The following is a 21,495-nucleotide window of genomic DNA, read 5'->3' as shown; positions in this document are numbered from 1 at the left end:
CATAGAAACATAGAAAATAGGTGCAGGAGTAGGCCATTCGGCCCTTCGAGCCTGCACCGCCATTTATTATGATCATGGCTGATCATCCAACTCAGAACCCCACCCCAGCCTTCCCTCCATACCCCCTGACCCCTGTAGCCACAAGGGCCATATCTAACTCCCTCTTAAACATAGCCAATGAACTGGCCTCAACAGTTTGCTGTGGCAGAGAATTCCACAGATTCACCACTCTCTGTGTGAAGAAGTTTTTCCTAATCTTGGTCCTAAAACGCTTCCCCTTTATCCTCAAACTGTGACCCCTCGTTCTGAAAGAAGAGATAGTAAGAGATATGAAAGCAGGAGGGGGAGTTTGTATGTTCTCCCCGTGACCACGTGGGTTTCCTCAGGGTGCTCTGGTTTTCTCTTACAGTCCAAACAAGTGCCGAGTAATTGGTCATTGTAAATTGTCCCATGATCAAGCTGGGACCAGGAGCTGTTTGGTGGCATGGCTCGAAGGGCGAGAAGGGCTTCTCCACTCTGCATCTCAATTAATAAATAACAACTTTAAATTTTTAATTAAACATCTCATTCCTTCCTGGATTCTTGTCTGTAAGAAATATTTTAATGTGAGGCCTTACTTGGAGTGTTGTGAACAGTTTGTGATAGGAAAGATATTATTAAATTTCTTATTCTGGCTTTGTTCCCATTTCTTTCCAGTCCTGATGAAGCATCTTGGCCCAAAACAGCAACTGTTTAATCCCATCTGTAAATGCTGCCTGACCTGCTGAGTTTCTCCAGCATTTTGTGTGCGTTGCTCTAAAAATTCAGAAGCTCGGGAGAGGGGAGGGAGTGCAAGCTGGAGATGATGGGTGAAACCTTGTGGGAGAGGGTAGGGCAATGAAGTGAGACACTGGGAAATGATAGGTGGAAGAGATAAAGGGCTGAAGAAGATGGAATCTGATAGGAGAGTTGACCATGGGAGAAAGGGAAGGAGAAGAAGCATCAGAGAGCAGGCAAGGTGAAGAGAAAGGGTGTGAGAGAAGCAAAGGGCAGAGGGGAGAACCCAACCTATGGCCCTAAAAATTCAGAGGATCCACACTCTCTCACACATTTAGTGAACATTACTGTCTTGAGTCACACTGATCCCAAGATTAACCTTTCTAATGCAAACTAGTTTGAACCATAGAAAGCACTCACACAGACAAAGGCATATGGAAAATAGGCAGAAGAGTGCTTTTGTTTGCATTGTTCAAAATTGAAATATAGAGGCATAAAGGTGACAGAGCCTAGAAGTAGGCCTTTTAGTTTACCATCTTCATATTCATCAGTACTAATTCCATTTACCAGTCAAAAGGCAAAGTGCTGGAGGAACTCAATGGGTCAGGCAGCATCTGAGGAGGAAATGGACAGTCAATATTTTGGGTCAAGGCTCTTCACCTGGACCCTTCATCTCTGTCCAGATGAAGGGCCTCAATCTGAAAGGTTGACTGTCCATTTCTCTCCAAGATACTGCCTGACCAAGATAACATGGGAACTGTGAAGATTTGGGAATTGGGGTTGTACTCAGTGGTATTGCAGTCAGAGATTTAAATGTCCTCACTTTCAGCTCCTCCTGTTCCAGGGCATCTGCATTTTCCTTCATAGTGAGACTCTGAATATGATCCCCACTTGGGTAAATATTGAAGAACTTCCCTGAAATGGTCTAGACTGTGTGATTGTTGAGGATGCCAGTGGAAGGCTTGTTCCCACTTGGTGTGGGGCATTTGCTGTGGCCTCTTACCCTTGTGTGCATGGATTCTGTACCAGGGTTGGGAACTTTGTGATCAAATGAAAGATTTTGATAGCAGTCCATCACTGGCACAATATGTGAATAGGCCATGACTGCTGCCTAGAGCAAGCATTGGCCACCATGATGCACGAACAGCAGGGCCAGCATTTAGTGCACATCTCTAAATATTTTAACTGAGAAGATGCTGGCGAGCTGCTTTCTTCAATTGTTGCATGTTTTATCTGTTGACGTCACTTCACTATACTGTGTGAAAGAGAGTCCCATGTTTTGGACCTGCACTGATGAAGGACCAGAGGTATATTTGAAGTGTGTGACTTGGAGGCGAATCTGCAGGCAGAGGTGTTTTCATGCTGCCCTTGTCCTGGAAGTCAAATGTTGCAAGTTAGAGAGGAGATGTCACAGTAACTTGGCTGAGGAATTGCAGGGTGGTTCATTCAGATGGTACAGATTGCAATAAGAAGGGAGCTGATACCATCAATCAGACTCCAATATCTTGCAGTGACAAGAAAAATTGATGGAAGAACAAGTCACAGTTGACAGCGCATGACATTCGTGAGTTACATGAAGGGATGGACAGGCAAAAGTTTTGAGGAGTTTATTAGAACTTCTCAGATTAAAGACAAATGGAAGACGATGATTGCACGTCATAAGACATGGCACATAATAATGAAAAAAAAACATTGCAGCAATGGTATGTCAATGATGGAGGGAGAGGGTTCGCATTATTATTATGATGGACTATGGTTCCTGTGGATTCAGCTGATCACCGTTGTCCTCTTCCTCTTTCTACTCCCAACTCGGGTCAATAACATTCAGGTGTTTCAGAGCAACAGAACTTTGAGGAAACTTTGGCTTTCCTGAACAAGCCCATGCTGACCATCTCTAAATGAAGTTTCATACTGCCCCATAGGAATCAATGATCCATCTAGTGGCACACTAGTGGAGCTGCTTTGCTGGATGGAGCTTGGGATTAGCTATATTTGTTCTTAGAGATACAGCATGGTAACAGGCCCTTCTGGCCCAACAAGTCCATGCTGTCCATGTACACCCGTGTGATCAACTAACCTACTGATCCTTAGGTCTTTGGAATGTGGGAGGAAACAGGAGCACCCAGAGAAAACCCACATGGTCACAGGAAGGAAGTATGAACTTCTTACAGACAGCGGTGGAACTGAACCAGGTCAATGATGTTGTAATAGTGTTTCACTAACCACTGTGTGTCCAAGATATTATCTTCTGGTTCAGTTTCAAGATTTAGAGAGAACTTAATGTCATTTCCAGTACACAAGTGTAAAAGACAACAAAATATTTGTTACTCCAGATCCGATGCAGTGCATAAAACAAACTAAAATAAAGAATACAATAATAAACAAAGCACAATAAATATTGCAGTTTGAGAGTTCATTGATGTTGTACATTAAAAAGGCAGGAAAATGGGGTTGAGGGGGATAATAATTCAGTCATGATACAATGGTAGACCAGACTTGATGGGCTGAATGGACTAATTCTGATCCTATATCTTATTGTCTTATGGTACTTTTTCTGCATTTTAATCCTTTAATACTGCATACTCCCAGCAGGTGACAACATCACCCATCGCCACAGGCTCCCCAACATGACTGACAGTGGGAACGTGTGCAGAGTGTGGATACATCTGTATCAGACAACACTGCGACCAATTCACAGCCCACTGGCCAGCAGATACAGATATTGGCCATTCAGTAAACTCTGTCTATTTAAATTCCTTATTTGCATCATCAATCATCATTCACAATACAGCTGTTAAAAGTCAGTGGAAGCTACAAGCTAACCACCGATGATACCTTCAAGGTAGTAAAGTAACTGTCTGCAGGTTGGTGTGTGGATTCTTGACCTTGGTGTACATCATGGTGAACAAAAACCAATGAGGCAAATGTAGATCAGCTGGACCCAAGTGCGCAGTACGCCATGATGGGAGGGAGCATTTGCCTAAAACAGAAAGCACTGTGAGACCATGTTACAAAGAGCGAGTTGCTCAAGAAAAACACAATGAACTCTCAATAATTAACCGACTCTTATTAAACACAATGAACCAATTCAGGTGCTCGAAAAACCCTCTCTGGCACCCCACACAGCCCTGAAGAGCTCATTACATCAGTATGCCAAGTGGCTCTGGTGCCCTGCTGTCAAACAAAGCTATACCCTTCAAAGACCTTTCTCAGGTGAGCTGACTGCACACTCACAATCTGTAACCAATTCTTGCCTGGATCTTGCCCTGATGCAACTTTCACAGCGGCACACCGGAGTGAAGCGATATAGAAAATGCTGCAATTTGCCAAAGGTGCCAGCGTTTAGTAAGCCAGAGCCACTACGTTTAACCTGAAACTTGCACCCCATCTCTTTACAGCTCCCATATTGCTGATGTTTCCTATAGTGGGGCAATCTAGGACCAGAGGACACAGCCTTAGAATAGATAGTCGTCCCTTTAGAACAGAAATGACGAGGAATTTCTTTAGTCAGAGAATGATGAATCTGTGGAATTCATAGCCACAGTTGGTTACAGAGGCCAGTCATTTTACATTTTATTTATATATATAGAGAGAGCAAAGTTTGATAGGCTCCTGTGAAATCAGGGTGTCAAAGGTTATGCAGAGAAGGCAGGAGAATGAGGGATAATAAATCAGCCATCTTGGAATAGCAGAGCAGACTCGATGGGCTGAATGGCCTAATTCTGCTCCCATGTCCTATGGTCTTATAGGGATGTGAAGATCTGGAGATCTGGAGTGGCTCCTGGGAAACTGCACCCATTATATGCTTATGATCTACCTGCATTGACCTTCTCTTACAGAGAAGATAGTGTTAGTTCTACTAACACGATATTCTGCATTTTGGTATTGCTTTTGATCTTTTCAAGTATGGACTGATCTGCATGGATGACTCACAGTTTTTCACTGTACCTTGGTACATGTGATGATAATAATCCAATTGCTTGAGCTGCTGTTGCAAAGGGACAGAAGCCGAGACCTGTGAGTTTGTTTTTGCTCTCAGAACCAGAACCGGTATCGGATTTATTATCAGTGACTTAGATGGCGTGATTCTTTTTTTCAGCACCTCAGTACAAAAACAGAAAACTGCAAAAATAAACAGTGCAGCTAAAAGCAGTAATGGCGGATAATGGTTTGGGGACCCTTCAGAAATCAGATGGTGGAGGGGAAGAAGCTGTTCCTGACACACTGAGTGTGGTCGTCAGGCTCCTGTACCTCCTCCCCGACGGTAGTGCTGTGATGAGGGTATGTCCTGGATGGTGAAGATGCCTCCTTCTTGAGGCACTATCTGTTGAAGAAGTCCTCAATGCCAGCCTCGTCTCTACTCTTCTTCTCCCTGTTCCTTCTTAGTAATTCATCCTTTTGTCCCACATAAAGCAGTTGATAGCATAAAGCAGGGGTTCGCCACCTTACTTCTGCCATGGACCCCTACCTTTAACCATGGCTCCACGAAGGATTCCTGTTCCTTTCTGCACTGCTTTCCCCCTCACTATCCCTTACCCTTAGAATTTATTCTTCCACTCCCTGAATTAGTCGGCTCTTGCTGTTTTTTTGCCACTAATAGAACATAGTACAGCACAGTATGGCGTACAATCCTGTGCTGACATTTGTAACCTACTCCAAGATCAAGCTAGCGTTTCCATCCCATATGGACTTCCATCTTCATTCACCCATGTTTCCACCTAAGATTTTCCTGAAACTCCCTAACTGTCACCATCCCCAGCAGTTAACTCTCTATACTTTAACACTCTCTGTGTGTAAAAAAAACCTCCCTCTGACATTTCCTGTTTACTTTCCTCCATTTACCTTAACATTATGCAAACTCATGTTAGCCATTTCTGTCCTGGGAAAATGACACAGGGAACCCACTTTATCTGTGTCTCTTATCATCCCACACACCTCCATCAAGTCACCTGTCATCTTCCTTCGCTCAGAGGAGTCAAGCTCGATCTCTCTCAGCTCGCCTCAGAAGGCATCCACTACGGTAAATATCCTCTGCACCTTCTCTAAATCATCCTTGTGGCTGGAACTGAGCACAAGGGGCAGTATCGGAAAGATGGGACAGATGGTACGAGCATCACTGAACCTTTGCAAAGCCTTTCAACAGCTGTCAACAACCATCTGGGCATAAGAGGCAGTGTGATGTTCATCCTGTTACACAGCAAGATGTACTACTCCAACAGTGAATTTGGTTTTTGCTGTTTGGGAGAATTACTCAGAAAGTATTCACTTCAGAAAAGGTCTAATCTATTTATCTCTGGAAGCTGTAAAGCGGCATATGTGTTGGCAAAGCCAAAGAGAGGGGAAAAAGATGGCTTCAGAGGTACTTCTGCACCATCAGCGCAGCCAACAAATGCAGCAGTTAATCGCTCATTTTCCTGTCTACTTGATGCAATGCATCAGCAAGGACAGTCACTGTCTTGGCTCACTTTTCATCCTGTTTCTCCCTCAGGCTGCAGTTCACTCACATCCTGCATGCTGACGCTCACTTGTTTGCAAAGAACTGAACTGCAGCAGATCAGCTTGCAACTCTCCCTAGAACAAACGGACAGGGAGCTAACCGTTTGCAAAACAGTTATGAATCCTGTGTCACAGTGAAGAGTATCTTCTCGAGGGCAGTTTGGCATAACCCATTGGTGGCAAATGCTAAGGGAAAACAGACAAAAATGAATAAATTAGCATCAAAATCGGGTTTATTATCACTGACATGTAGTGAAATTTGTTTTGTAGCAGCAGTACAATACAAGGCATCAAAATTGCTCAAAGTTAGAATAAAAAATAAATATCTGAATAGTGCAAAAGAGGAATAGCAAGGTAGTGCTCACTGACAGTTCAGAAATCTGATGGTGATGGGGTAGAAGCTATTCCTAAAATACTGAGTGTGGGTCTTCAGGCTCCTGTACCTCCTTCCTGATGGTAATAATGAAATGCAGGCATCTCCTGGGTGGTGTTGGCCCTTAATGATGGATGTTACCCTCTTGAGATGTCGTCTTTTGAGAATATTCTCAGTGATGGGGAGTCTAGTGCCCTGATGGAGTTGACTGAGATTACAGCTTTAATTCCACAGTTATCCAAAAAAATCTGTTCAACTGTGCCTTAAATATATTTAATGAGGCAGCCTCTATTGCTTCTCTGGGCAGAGAATGCCACAGATACACCACTCTCTAGAAAAAGCATCTTCTCCTCATTTCTGTCCCAAGTCTATTCCCCGAATATTGAGACTCGTCTCACTTACCAGTGGCCATTTATCATGGTCAGCATGGACAAGGAGGTCTGTAAGAGTTCATTTCTGTACACTTTGATTCTGCAGTTTTACAATTCTGTGATCTCATTGCCGCAGTCTAGACAGTTCATTGCTGTCCACTCCCTATTCTGTAGAGATGTGCAGACTGTTAATCCTGACGCAGTCTTATGTTCTAACATCTATCTAACAGCACTGACTGTAAGTTGCAGATAGCATGAAATGGGATCAGATGCTTAAGACCCCAGATCGCTTGTGGCATCCTTTTGTTTTGTAAAATTTCCCTTGTACATGTTTTGATTTATCTGCTGGCTCTGTGTTCAGTTTTGTTTCCATTTCTTTCCAGTTGTGTATCTGCCTGTCATATTCTTTCTACTGTCTTCCCTTCACATTGAACATTAATTAAAAAGAAAAATCTCAGCCCATTTATCACATTTTTTGGGGCGTATACTAGAAGATTGTTTAATGTCATTTCTAGTATATAAGTGTAAAGGAGAACAGAATAATTGTTAGCCCATATCCAATGCAGCACAAAAAAAACACAATAACAATAAAAACACAAGAAATATAATACCTATGTTTGCTTATATACATAGGTTGATTGTATGTCCGTAGAGTGAAGCTAGGCACAGGAGCATCTGTACATAAGGTGACTGACAGGAAATGATAAAGTGGTGGTGGTTGGGGGTGTGGAGGTGTTGATCAGCCTTACTGCCTGGGGAAAGTTTTTGAGTCTGGTGATCCCGGCATGGATGCTGCGCAGCCTTTGTCCTGACGGGAGTGGGACAAACAGTCCATGAGCAGAGCAGTTGAGATCCTTCATGATGTCACTGTCCCTTTACTGGCACCTTTCAGTATACATGTCCTCGATAGCAGGTTGACTGGTGTTGGTGAGGAATTGGGTAGAGGTGTTGGACAGCATTCCTGGTGTGAAGAATGTGTTCTGGGACCATAAGGGGTTGTGCATGATACGCACTCCTGGGAGTTTGAAAGTGCTCACAGTTTCCACTGCTGTGTGGCTGATGTGAAAAGGGATGTGAATTATAGAGTCGCAAAACATGGAAAAACTTTAGCCACTGAATCTGTCCTGACTAATAAGCACGCAGTTTACACTAATCCTACACTCATTCCATTTTTATTCTTCATCACAGTTCACCAAGCCCCCTAAGATTTTAAAGTTCAATTATCATATACATGAATACAGACAAACAAAACAGTGTCCTTCAGTGTCAAGGTGCAACACATTATCATCAGCACATATCACATATAGTTACAATTTCAGAAAAGCCTACAGTCAGAAAACAAAAAAAAAAATTTCAGCCCAAGTCCCTGAGCTGTCCATGACTGTCATGCTGGAGTAGGTTGTTCTTCCACCGAGCAAAATCCAGAGAGCAGCACTGAGCGAACACTGGAGAGCAGCACCGAGCGAACACTGGAGAGCAGCACCGAGCGAACACTGGAGAGCAGCACCGAGCGAACACTGGAAAGCAGCACCGAGCGAACACTGGAGAGCAGCACCGAGCGAACACTGGAGAGCAGCACCGAGTGAACACTGGAGAGCAGCACCGAGTGAACACTGGAGGGCAGCACCGAGCGAACACCGGAGGGCAGCACCGAGTGAACACCGGAGGGCAGCACCGAGTGAACACCGGAGGGCAGCACCGAGCAAACACTGGAGGGCAGCACCGAGTGAACACCAGAGGGCAGCACCGAGTGAACACCAGAGGGCAGCACCGAGCAAACACTGGAGGGCAGCACCGAGTGAACACTGGAGGGCAGCATTGAGTGAACACTGGAGAGCAGCACCGAGTGAACACCAGAGAGCAGCACCGAGTGAACACTGGAGGGCAGCACTGAGTGAACACTGGAGATCAGCACCGAGAGAACACCAGAGAGCAGCACTGAGAGAATACCAGAGGGCAGCACTGAATGAACACCGGAGGGCAGCACTGAGTGAATACCGGAGGGCAGCACCGAGTGAACACTAGAGGGCAGCACTGAGTGAACACTGGAGGGCAGCACTGAGTGAACACCGGAGAGCAGCACTGAGTGAACACCAGAGAATAGCACTGCGCACACACCAGAGGGAAGCACTGGGCGAATACTAGAGAGCAGCACCATATGAACACTGGAGAGCAGCACTGAGTGAACACCAGAGGGCAGCACTGAGTGAACACTGGAGGACAGCACTGACTGAACATCAAGGAGCAGCACTGAGTGAACACTGGAGGGCAACATCGAGTGAACACCAGAGGGCAGCACTGAGAGAACACCAGAGAGCAGCACTGAGTGAACACCAGAGAGCAGCACTGAGAGAACACCAGAGGGCAGCACTGACAGAACACCAGAGAATAGTACTGTGCAAATACCAGAGGGAAGCACTGAGCGAATACTAGAGAGCAGCACCATGCGAACACTGGAGAGCAGCACCGAGTGAACACAGGAGAATAGCATCGAGTGAACACTAGAGAGCAGCACTGAATTAACACCGGAGGGCAGCATCCAGTGAACACTGGAGAGCAGCACCGAATGAACACCGGAGGGCAGCACTGAGTGAACACTGGACAGCAGCACTGAGTTAACACAGGAGAGTAGTACTGAGTGAACACCGGAGGGCAGCACTGAGTTAACACCGGAGGGCAGCACTGAGTTAACACAGGAGAGTAGTACTGAGTGAACACCAGAGGGCAGCACTGAGTGAACGCCGGAGGGCAGCACTGAGTGAACACCGGAGAGTAGTACTGAGTGAACACCAGAGGGCAGCACTGAGTGAACACCGGAGGGTAGCACTGAGTTAACACCGGAGGGCAGCACTGAGTGAATGCCAGAGGGCAGCACTGAGTGAACGCCAGAGGGCAGCACTGAGTGAACGCCAGAGGGCAGCACTGAGTGAACACCGGAGGGCAGCACCGAGCGAACACTGGAGAGCAGCACTGAGTTAACACAGGAGAGTAGTACTGAGTGAACACCAGAGGGCAGCACTGAGTGAACGCCGGAGGGCAGCACCGAGTTAACACTGGAGGGCAGCACTGAGTGAACATCGGAGGGCAGCACCGAGCGAACACCAGGGAGCAGCATGACCAAACACCGGAGAGTAGCACCGAGTGAATACCAGAGAGCAGCACCAACGAGACCCTGTTCAAAGATAGTTTACCGATGCGAAGTAACCTACCAGAATGCAGGTCTTTTGGATTAGACAGCAAAGTGGAGTACTAACAGGGTGAGTTGTACAAAGAGAAATGTAGACAGCAGCAGACGTCAAGACTGCTGAAAGTGCGGGCAGCAGCCCTACTAGCTATATCACTGTGTCTATTGGAAGTATATCTTCCATAGTTGCCATTCACTTGAGCGTAATGCTTGGTTATTCCAGCATGCAGTGCGTGGGGTGGACACAGAGATCTTTGAGCAGCTGGGAACCACGTAGATGCCCTTCATCTGAACTAAAGACAGGGAATTCTGGAAATCCAGAGCCATACACAGAAACTACAGGAGGAACTCAGCAGGTCAGGCAGCATCTATGGAAGTGAAGAAACAACTGATGCTTCAGGCCAGGACTCTTCTTCAGGACTGGAAAGGATGGGAGAGGTCAGTGTAAAAAAGTGAGGAGAAGAGAGAAAAAAGTACAAGGTGGTAGGTGATAGGTGAAATTGGGAGAGGGGGAGAGGAGAAGTAAAGAGCCAGTAAGTTCATAGGTGGAACTGCTAAAGATCTGGAGAAGGGGGAATCTGATAGGAGTGGACAGAAGACCATGGAAGAAAGGGAAGGAGGAGGAACACCAGGGGAAGCGATGGGAAGTAAGGAGATGAGGTGAGAAGGGGAAATGGGGATGGGGAATGGTGAAGGAAGGGCAGTTACCAGAAGTTCGAGAAATTGATGTTCAGGCCACCAGATGGAATATAATGTGGTGCTCCACCAAACTGGGTGAGGCCTTATTGCAACAGTGGGGGGGGGGGCATGGACTGGCATGTCAGAATGGGAATGGGGAGTAGAACTGAAGCGGGTGGTCACTGGGAAATCCCACTTTTCTTGGAGGATGGAGCTTAGGTGCTCGATGAAACAGTCTCCTAATCTATGTTGGGTCTCACTGATATGCAGGAAGCCACACTGGGAGCACCGAATGCAGTTTTAGACCTTAACAGACTCACCGATGAAATATTGCCTTGCCTGGAAGGACTGTTTAGGGCCCTGAATGGTAGTGAGGGAGGAGGTGTAGGGGCAGGTGTGACACTTATTCAGCTTGCAAGGGTAGGTGCTGGCTTGTACCAATGCTGGAAATACTTGTCAGGTAAGAGAAAGAGAGCAAAAGTTTCAAGTCACAGTTGGCAAATTGGTTTATTATTGTCGCATAAACCAAGGTGCAGTGAAAAGCAATATCAGAGTGCGGAATAAACTGCAGTGTTTTCAGAGAGAGTGCAGGGTCGATACACAATAAGGTGCAAAGCCATAAGGAGCTAAATTGTGAGGTAAGGAATCCACCTTAGCGTACAAGGAGCAGTGCAGAAATTTATATTCTGTTACTCTCTCCGAAATGTGTACTGTTTTCCTCTTTATTTCAGTTTTCCAAAATCTGTTTTTTTTTTGCTTTGGCTTAATGTACCATTAGATGCTTGGGAAAATGAAGGCAGAAGGAAAAAAATGGAATTAAAAATGCTGGTGTAATATTCTTCATGGAAGAGGAATTGTCATGTGTCCACTGCAAATAATCTTCTTGGTTCAGACTATAAGATGTAAGAGCAGAGTTAGGCTATTTGGCCCATTGAGTCTGCTCTGCCATTCCACAATGACTGATTTATTATTCCTCAGAACCTTTCTCTCCTGCCTTCTCCCCATAACTTCTGACACCTTTATTAATCAAGAGGCTATTAACATCAACTTTAAATATATCCAATTACTTGGCCTCCACTGCTTTCTGAGAAATTCCTCCTCATTTCTGTTCTAACAAAGTATTTTTCTATTTTGAGGACGTGCCCTCTGGTCCTAGACACACCTGTTATAGGAAACATCCTCTCCACATCCACTCTATCTAGATCTTTCAATTTTTGCTAAGTTTTGATAATATACCCCTCATTTTTTTAAACTGCAGCAACTGCAGCCCAGGGACATCAAATGCTCCTTATATATTAACCTGTTCATTTCTGGGATCATTCTTGTAAATCTCCTTTGCATGCTCTCCAATGTCAGGGGCTCAAAACTGCTCACAGTCCTTCAAACATGGTCTGAACAATGCCTTATAAACCCTCAGCTTTATATCTTTAGTTCAATTTTAGTTTATATCTTTAGTTTATATTTTAGTCCTCTTGAAATGAGTGCTAACATTGCCTTTATCTACTGCTGACTCACCCTGCATTAAGACTCTCAATGCTGTTTGAATTTCTGAATTTCTGAATTATCTCCCTGTTTAGAAAATAGTCTCTGCTTTTATTCCTTCTACCAAAGTGTACGACCATACACTTCCTGATACTGCATTCCATTTGTCAGTTTATTATCTATTTTCTTGATCTGTTTAAATTGTTCAGCACACTCCCAGCTTCCTCAACAGTAGCTGTCCCTCCGCCTGTCTTTGCATCATCCCCAACCTCGATCAATTCTGTTATCCAGGACATTAACATATAATGTAAAAAGTAGCGGTCACAACACCGAGCTCTGCAGAACACCCCTGGGAGGATTTAAAATCTCAATGTGATGCATAAGATGCTCTGTGCATTATTTTAAGAAGGATGTTCAAGTGAATGGGTTAGTACTGGCAGGGGTGGTGGGAGGGCATAATATTGCAGAGAAGCCGCACTATAGATTGTAAGTAATTGCTGCAAGCACAGGAGGGCAAGGCTGCACAGTTAAGTCTGCGGGTCAAACATTTTGCTTATGCGGAAGGAGAAGGAATTTCACACAAACATTTTCAGGGAAAACAATGCCATGGTCATAGTATCAGTCAGCATGGTGCCTGTCAAATGCGTCAAGCGGCGATTAAAGATGATGATTAGACGAGCTTTAGTTATCACATGTACATCGAAGCATGCAGTGAATGTCTCGTCTACATCATCAAATCAGCCAGGCTTGTGCAGGGTCGCCGGCAAGTGTGGCACACTGTCGGAGCTGGCGTAGTTTGCCCACAACCCTCTGACTCGAAGCCATACGTCTTTGGACTGTGGGAAACTGAACTGCAGCAGCCACAGAAAGCCCATGTGGTCATGGGGAGAATGTACAGGAATTGAACCCTGATCTTATAGCTAGCGCTGTAAAGAGTTGTGCTAACCGCTACCACTGTTCCCTCTAAGCTGCGTGGGTATGCGGCTGCGCGGCAACTGAAATGCTCCCTTGCATGTCACCTTTGTTGCCACACAGCTGGAATAGAGTCAGATGAGAAAAGATTCATGAAATGTGAAAGATTTTCTCTGTTGTACTGTATTTCATTATACCTTTCAATTAATAAATAAAATCAAAAGTATGATTTTTCAGTTTTTGTTCTGAGCATTCAGAGTATGTATAGCTTTCAGGCCGTGTAAAAATTTCCTGCTCAGAGCAATAGTTGGTCCACACAGCTGTAGAAAAACTAATGGGAAGGTTGGTCACTATGCTATCGCGTCATCTTTAATCCCAATTTTACACTTTACCAGTTCTAGTTCCCACCCCATTTCCCAAATCAGCCCCTCGAGATGTGACCACACCCCTAAACAATGCTGATTGGCTTCATGGCAGTATTTTATGATCCACACAGTATCCAATTCAGGCTTTTCTCTTGGTAACTGACAAGGTATAAGATTAAGAGATTTGGCAGAAGCTGGAAATCTTGAGGAAAACATACAAACTGCTGGAGGAACTCAGCAAGTCAACCAGCGTTGACATGGGGGCAGGGGGAAGGGGGAAGGACTGAACACTGTTTATTCCCCCTAACATAAATGCTACCTGAATTGCTGAGATCCTCTAGAAGTTTAGTGACAAGGTAACTCTTTATTGTCAGCTGTGTTCCCTCTGGTTGGATGTTTGGCTCTGTTTTTAAGTCCTGCTGCAAAAAATGTGAGCATAAAATTAAGGTCTCATACCTCATAAACACAAAAGATTCTGCAGATACTGGAAATCTTGAGCAACACACGTACAATTCTGGAGGGACTCAGCAAGTCAGGCAGAATCTATGGAGATGAATTAACAGACAATGTTTCAGGCCGAGACCCTTCACCAGGACGAGTAAAGAAAGGGGCCGAAGATAGAATAAAAAAGTGTGAAAGGGAAGAAGCACAAGCTGGGAGGCGATAGGTGAAACCAGGTGAGGAGGAAGGTGGTTGGGTGGGAGAGGGTGGTGGATTAAGAAACCAGGAGGTGATAAGGGCTGAAGAACAAGGAATCTGATAGGACAGCAAAGTGGACCATGGGAAAACGAGGGGAAGCAGAAGGTGGTGATGGGTGTTGGGTTGACTGAGAAAGAGGGGAAGCAGAAGGGGGTGATGGGAGTTGGGTTGACTGAGAAAGAGGGGAAGCAGAAGGTGGTGATGGATGTTGGGTTGGCTGAGAAAGGGGGGAAGCAGAAGGTGGTGACGGGTGTTGGGTTGACTGAGAAGGGGGGAAGCATAAGGTGGTGACAGGTTTTGGGTTGACTGATAAAGAGGGGAAGGAGGAGGTGGTGATGGGAGTTCGGATGACTGAGAAAAATGGGAAGCGAAGGTGGTGATGTGTGTTGGGTTGACTAAGAAAGGGGAGAAGCAGGAGGTGGTGATGGGAGTTCGGATGACTGAGAAAAATGGGAAGCAGAAGGTGGTGATGGGTGTTGGGTTGACTGAGAAAGAGGGGAAGCAGAAGGTGGTGATGTGTGTTGGGTTGACTGAGAAAGAGGGGAAGCAGAAGGTGTGATGGGAGTTGGGTTGATTGAGAAAAGGGGGAAACAGAAGGTGGTGATGGGTGTTGGGTTGACTGAATAGTGTTGCACTGTTGGAGGTTCTGCCTTTTGGGTTAGAACCACCCCAAGCTTTCCTTTGTTCTGTGAGTCAAACAGGGAAGATCCCATGGTGTTCATTTAGAAGTGCTCATAGAACCATAGAAACCATAGAAACTACAGCACAGAAACAGGCCTTTTGGCCCTTCTTGGCTGTGCCAAACCATTTTCTGCCTAATCCCACTGACCTGCACACGGACCATATCCCTCCATACACCTCCCATCCATGTATCTGTCCAATTCATTCTTAAATGTTAAAAAAGAACCCGCATTTACCACCTCATCTGGCAGCTCATTCCATACTCCCACCACTCTCTGTGTGGGAAGCCCCCCCTAATGTTCCCTTTAAACTTTCCCCCCCTCACCCTTAACCCATGTCCTCTGGTTTTTTTCTCCCCTTGCCTCAGTGGAAAAAGCCGCTTGCATTCACTCTATCTATACCCATCATAATTTTATATACCTCTATCAAATCTCCCCTCATTCTTCTATGCTCCAGGGAATAAAGTCCTAACCTATTCAACCTTTCTCTGTAACTGAGTTTCTCAAGTCCCGGCAACATCCTTGTAAACCTTCTCTGCACTCTTTCAACCTTATTTATATCCTTCCTGTAATTTGGTGACCAAAACTGAACACAATACTCCAGATCCGGCCTCACCAATGCCTTATACAACCTCATCATAACATTCCAGCTCTTATACTCAATACTTCGATTAATAAAGGCCAATGTACCTAAAGCTCTCTTTACGACCCTATCTACTTGTGACGCCACTTTTAGGGAATTTTGTATCTGTATTCCCAGATCCCTCCATTCTACTGCACTCCTCAGTGCCTTACCATTAACCCTGTATGTTCTACCTTGGTTTGTCCTTCCAACTTGCAATACCTTACACTTGTCTGTATTAAACTCCGTCTGCCATTTTTCAGCCCATTTTTCCAGCTGGTCCAAGTCCCTCTGCAAGCTTTGAAAACCTTCCTCACTGTCTACTACACCTCCAATCTTTGTATCATCAGCAAACTTGCTGATCCAATTTACCACATTATCATCCAGCTCATTGATATAGATGACAAATAACAATGGACCCAGCACTGATCCCTGTGGCACACCACTAGTCACAGGCCTCCACTCAGAGAAGCAATTCTCTACCACCACTCTTTGGCTTCTTCCATTGAGCCAATGTCTAATCCGATTTACCACCTCTCCATGTATACCTAGCGACTGAATTTTCCTAACTAACCTCCCATGCGGGACCTTGTCAAAGGCCTTACTGAAGTCCATGTAGACAATATCCACTGCCTTCCCTTCATCCACTTTCCTGGTAACCTCCTCGAAAAACTCCAACAGATTGGTCAAACATGACCTACCACGCACAAAGCCATGTTGACTCTCCCTAATAAGCCCCTGTCTATCCAAATGCTTGTAGATTCTGTCTCTTAGTACTCCCTCCAATAACTTACCTACTACCGACGTTAAACTCACCGGCCTATAATCTTCTCTACTTTTCCAAACCAGTGGCACCGGGAAGTCCCTGAAGTTGAATGACTCAGCAGTCAATGTTTCCCCCCCCCCACCCCGTTTTCTAATAGTTTTTCCCCAGCGTGTCTCACGGGGGCACTAGACATTACTGTCACAGAGAACAAATGCGCCAGGGGCATCCCCCGCTTGAAGGTGACCTCCCTCTTTGTAGTGTTCCTGACAATCACTGCCATCTTGTTTGCCTGTAGAACTGAGGGCTTCTGCAATACGGGCCTCACCAGTACCCCAGCAGGAAATCCCAACTCTCCCTCGTGGTCTTCCGGTGCATCCACTAAGAGGGCTTCACTCTCAGGCATTCCGGGAAATTTGGGGGTCCCCATCACTCTCGCTACTTCCCCAGGCCGTACTACCAATGTTTTTGACTGGGTGAATCCCTCGTCTAAATTCAGTATCCGGCCTGATGCAGCCACGCACTTCCTTAAAAGCAGCTCGAAACCCCGGGTGCACGGACAATGTTCCCAGAAAGCTCTCACCCGCCTACTCCTTGCAGGCCCCAGTGAGCCTCCTCACAAGAGGGGTGTTGGTCCCTACCAGAATTGAAACGTCTCCCTTCTCAACAGGGTCCAGACAAACCAGCACCAATGTATCAAGAACCTCAGACACTCCCACATCGGCCTCCGAGAACTCCAACTTCACTGACAAATAACTGTCGTATGGATAATCACTAGCACTAAGCCCCCAGATCTCCAATGCGCTGAATGGGGTCAATGGTAAATGTTCCAGATACCGGTTGTAAAATGAACGGTACAACAATGTGACCTGCGACCCGGTGTCAAGTATGGCTTTAGCATAAATACCCTAAGCCTTCAGGAATCGGGCCTTTCGCTTTCAGGGGTTCCTTGGTGCATTGCTGGGAACGTGTTCGCCAGAGACACCAGGCCGTTCCCTCACCAGATCTCCTTTACCCGGGGACTCACTCTCCTTCTGGTGTGACACCTGCTTCCAGCAGCCCTCCACATTGTTCACCCCCTTGGGGGATCTGCCTCCTCCCCCATCTGCTCCATCATATGGTGGGGGGGGGTCACACCCGCTGATAACAGCCGACCCATCTCTGTTCTCAACTCCGCCACAACCTCCTCTACTGCTCCCCGGGGTGGGCTATCTGTGGTCACTTCACTGCAGGGGACCACGACTGATGACTGTACCGTGCTGACGGAGTCCTCCCACGCCTCTGCCGCGTTCTCCTCTTCCCGTACCCCTCTGATCAGCTCAGCAAAAGATGGAGGGGGTGCGTCTTACGAGTCTGTCAGAGATCCCAAGCAATCAGGTCATGGGACTGGGCACCCCTGGCTATCTGGTCCATTCTTAACTATTCACCTCTGCTGCCTGAATGACCCCTCTGTGACGCATGTTCCGAAACCCCACCATGAGCTCCATTGGGATTCTAGATGGCCAAAAGCATTGTCCAGTGCTTGCCTGTAATTGACAGCTGTCGCTACAGGATATTTCAACCTGACGGCTCTCACAACGTCAGAGGCCCGTCCATTTAAACTTTCAACCAATCTCTGTCGCTTTTCATCATCAGAGCATTGCCACTCATCTAACAACTGAGAGGTCCACTCCACCCAAGTCTCATACTCCTCCTCCCCTTTAGGGTGGGTGTTAATCCAGAGAATAGTGGAGCCTGCCATAGCTGGGACTTTGAATCTGATTTTTCCATCTATTCGCCAGAGAAGTAAGGGCGGATACTAACTCAGAATTCTCACTCTTCACTGGGGGACATGAACTAATTAGACAATCCAAATCCGACCACTCTTTCTTCTCACTCCTCAGAAATGAGAGAACCCTGTCTTTGAAATCTCTGCCCCCAGCTACCATTACCTCAGCATTGATCTGCTTTGAAACGACAGCTGTGTCAGCCATTTTATCAAACCTCCGCCCACAATCGCAACTTCAATAGTACGTAACAGGTGAATCAGCAATTCATCCAGAGTACAAATATCTGCCCCACTAGTTCATTGCTCAGGGTAATCACACAGGATCCAACAGAATAAATCCCGAACATAGCCCCCACAATTGTAACTCTTGCTTCGGCTAGTGGCTAAATATAGGGAGTGATAGCCCTTGGCCTTGCCAAACTTAAGAAATCATGTTTGGGTGGATGCTGCATGATGCGTCCCCTGTTACAAATCAGTACCCCAAAATAACAAACAGTACACAATATGCGATTAAACAATTAAGCTTTATAATTCTTACTTTGACTATATGGTTAGTAAAGAAAACAAAAAAAAAAGAAAAAGGGCCCATTCTCATGAAACTATCTATTGCACAATGTTGGAACTCACTGATAAGCTGCGATCGTTGCTGCCCTTCGGACCCTCGCTCCTAGTCCACCAACTCTCTCCATTCGCGTCTTCTCTCCTCATCTCTCCCCAGCAAAAATCTGTGAAAATCTCTCTTCCAGACTCACAAGAAAGAACAACAGGATTCCAAACCCTGTTATCTCTAGTCATAACCCAAACATTACTGCTACAGAGAAACCCTACAGCATGTTACACAGCAGTGAAACATTGAGACATGCAGTGAACAGTGTTATTTGTGTCTACAACCAACACAGTCCAAGGATGTGCTGGGGTCAGCCCACAGATGCTGACATGCTTCTGGCATCAACATGGCATTCCACAACTTATTAACCCCTACCGATCTATACATCTTTGGAATGTGCTGTGTGCTGTGTGTGACTGTATGTACTCTGTTTTGCACCTTGGCTCCAGAGGAACAATGCTTCATTTTGCTGTGTACACCTGTATAGTTGAATGGCAATAAACTTGAACTTGAACTACTGTTTACAAACAATTACACTAAATGCATGAAAAATATTAGGGCAGAAATCATAAGCTTGATAGAAGTTTGTTTTAAGGACTAGACTACTCAAGCCAGTTTACAACATTGTAAATACACTCAACATCAGCAAGACCAAGGAATTGATTGAGGACTTCAGGAAGAGAAAGTCAAGACAGTACACACGAGTCCTCACTGAGGGGTTAGTGGAGAAAAGGGTGAGCAGTTTCTGAAGATCAGCATCTGTGAAGATTTATCCTGCACCCAACAAATTGATGCCATTACAAAGAAGTCATGACAGCAGCTATAGATATTTCATTAGGAGTTTGTGAAGATTTGCTATGTCACCAAGAACTCCTGCAAATTTCTTCAGAAGTATTATGAAAAGCATTCTGACTGGTTGCATCACAGACAGTATTCATCATGAAAGACCCTCACTGCCCAGGAAAAACCCTTTCTGCATTACAAACAGGGCTTGTACCGGCTGGCGAGGGTCTTTAATTGGGGAGCAGGTACAGGAATCTGAACACCCACACGTAATGTTTTAAGAACAGCTTCTTCCTCCCCATCATCCCATTCCAGAATGCTCCATTAACCATTCCCAATTACTTGTCTTCTGCAATATATATTGATTTATTTATGAAACCTATAATCTAATGCTACTACTAAACAACAAATGTCATGACATATGTCAGCGGTAATAAATCTGATTCTGATATATAAGGTAGACAATAGGAAACTTTTGCTGGTTGCAGAGGGCAAAGTTTAAGTTAAGGGGTAAGAGACTGAGAAATGTGACTGAAATCTGCAACTTGCTTCCTGAGTGGGTGGTGGAGGTGGAGACTCTCACAACATTTGAGAAATAACTAGATGAGCATCAGACTGTATAGAGGCTGGAAAATAGGATTCGTGTTCCTTATTTTATTATTTTTTTGTGTGTATGCTGCATCAGGTCTAGAGTATCAACTGTTTTGTTCTCCTTTACAGTTGTATACAGGAAATGGAATTAAACAATCTTGAATCGTGAATCAGTTTCTGTGTTATGTGTTTAGAGAAACCTCATAAACCATTCAGTTGTACCAGACTGATCAAGTTACTGGACTTGCATTTAGTGGATTCAACACTTCAAATTCCACCATAGTGACAAAGGAATTAATCTTGAGTGATGTGATATCCTTGGAATTTATAACAAATGATACTCGGAATGGCACGGTAGGGTAATGTTATCACAATTCTTTAGTGTACCAGCAACCAGAGTTCAATTCCCACTGCTGTCTGTAAGGAGTTTGTGCATTCTCCCCAAACCAAGCAATGTGGCTGACTCTGAGTCATTGAGAAAGGTTGAATAGGTTAGGAGCTTATCCCCTGTAATGTAGGAGAATCACGGGAGATTTGATAAAGATAAACTAAATAGTGAGGGCTATAGATAAGATACCGTAAACGCAAGCAGGTTTTTTCCACTGAAGTTGGATGAGACTAGAACTAGAAGTCATCTGTTTAGGTGGAGGTAAAACATTTAAGGGCTACACAAGGGGAATTTCTTCACTCAGGGTAACAAGTATGTGGAATGAGCTGTGAATGCAGGTTCAATTGCAACATTTTAGAGAACTTTGGATACGTACGTGGATGGGAGGGGTATGGAGGACTATGGTCCTGGTGCAGTTCGATGGGTCAACCTATACCTCATTTTAGAGGAATTCAGAGTGAAAAACAGCAAATAAAATGGTATCTAACAGCACTGAGCCAGAAGGATTGCAATAGTTGAAGAAAATGATTGCAGAGTGATTAGACTTTGTCAGCAGTACCCACACTCTACAAGAGATTCTTTTTTAAATCATTTTACAATTTTGTACTTTTAGATAAAACTTAGTATTGTCTCTTTATAGCTGGCACCAGAAAAGTGGGTCAAGAATTTAGAAATATTCAGGTTATGCAGTATACTGAAATTCCTATATAGAAATTCAGGCAAGGTAATTGCAGGATGTGAATTGTAGTTTTGCGCAAATACATGTAAAATGGTTCACAGCATCTATCATTAAGGAACGTCACCATCCAGGATATGCCGTCTTCTCACTGCTATCATCAGGGAGGAGGTACAGAAGCCTGAGGATGCACAATCAACATTTTAGGAACAGCTTCTTCCCCTCTGCCATTAAATTTCTGAATAATCCATGAAGCCTATCATTTTGTGCGGATGAGGGCTGGAGTAAAACCACCCGGCCT

This window comes from Mobula hypostoma, chromosome 9, assembly GCF_963921235.1.
Source record: "Mobula hypostoma chromosome 9, sMobHyp1.1, whole genome shotgun sequence".
Classification (NCBI taxonomy): domain Eukaryota; kingdom Metazoa; phylum Chordata; class Chondrichthyes; order Myliobatiformes; family Myliobatidae; genus Mobula; species Mobula hypostoma.
This window is presented reverse-complemented; position numbering follows the sequence as displayed.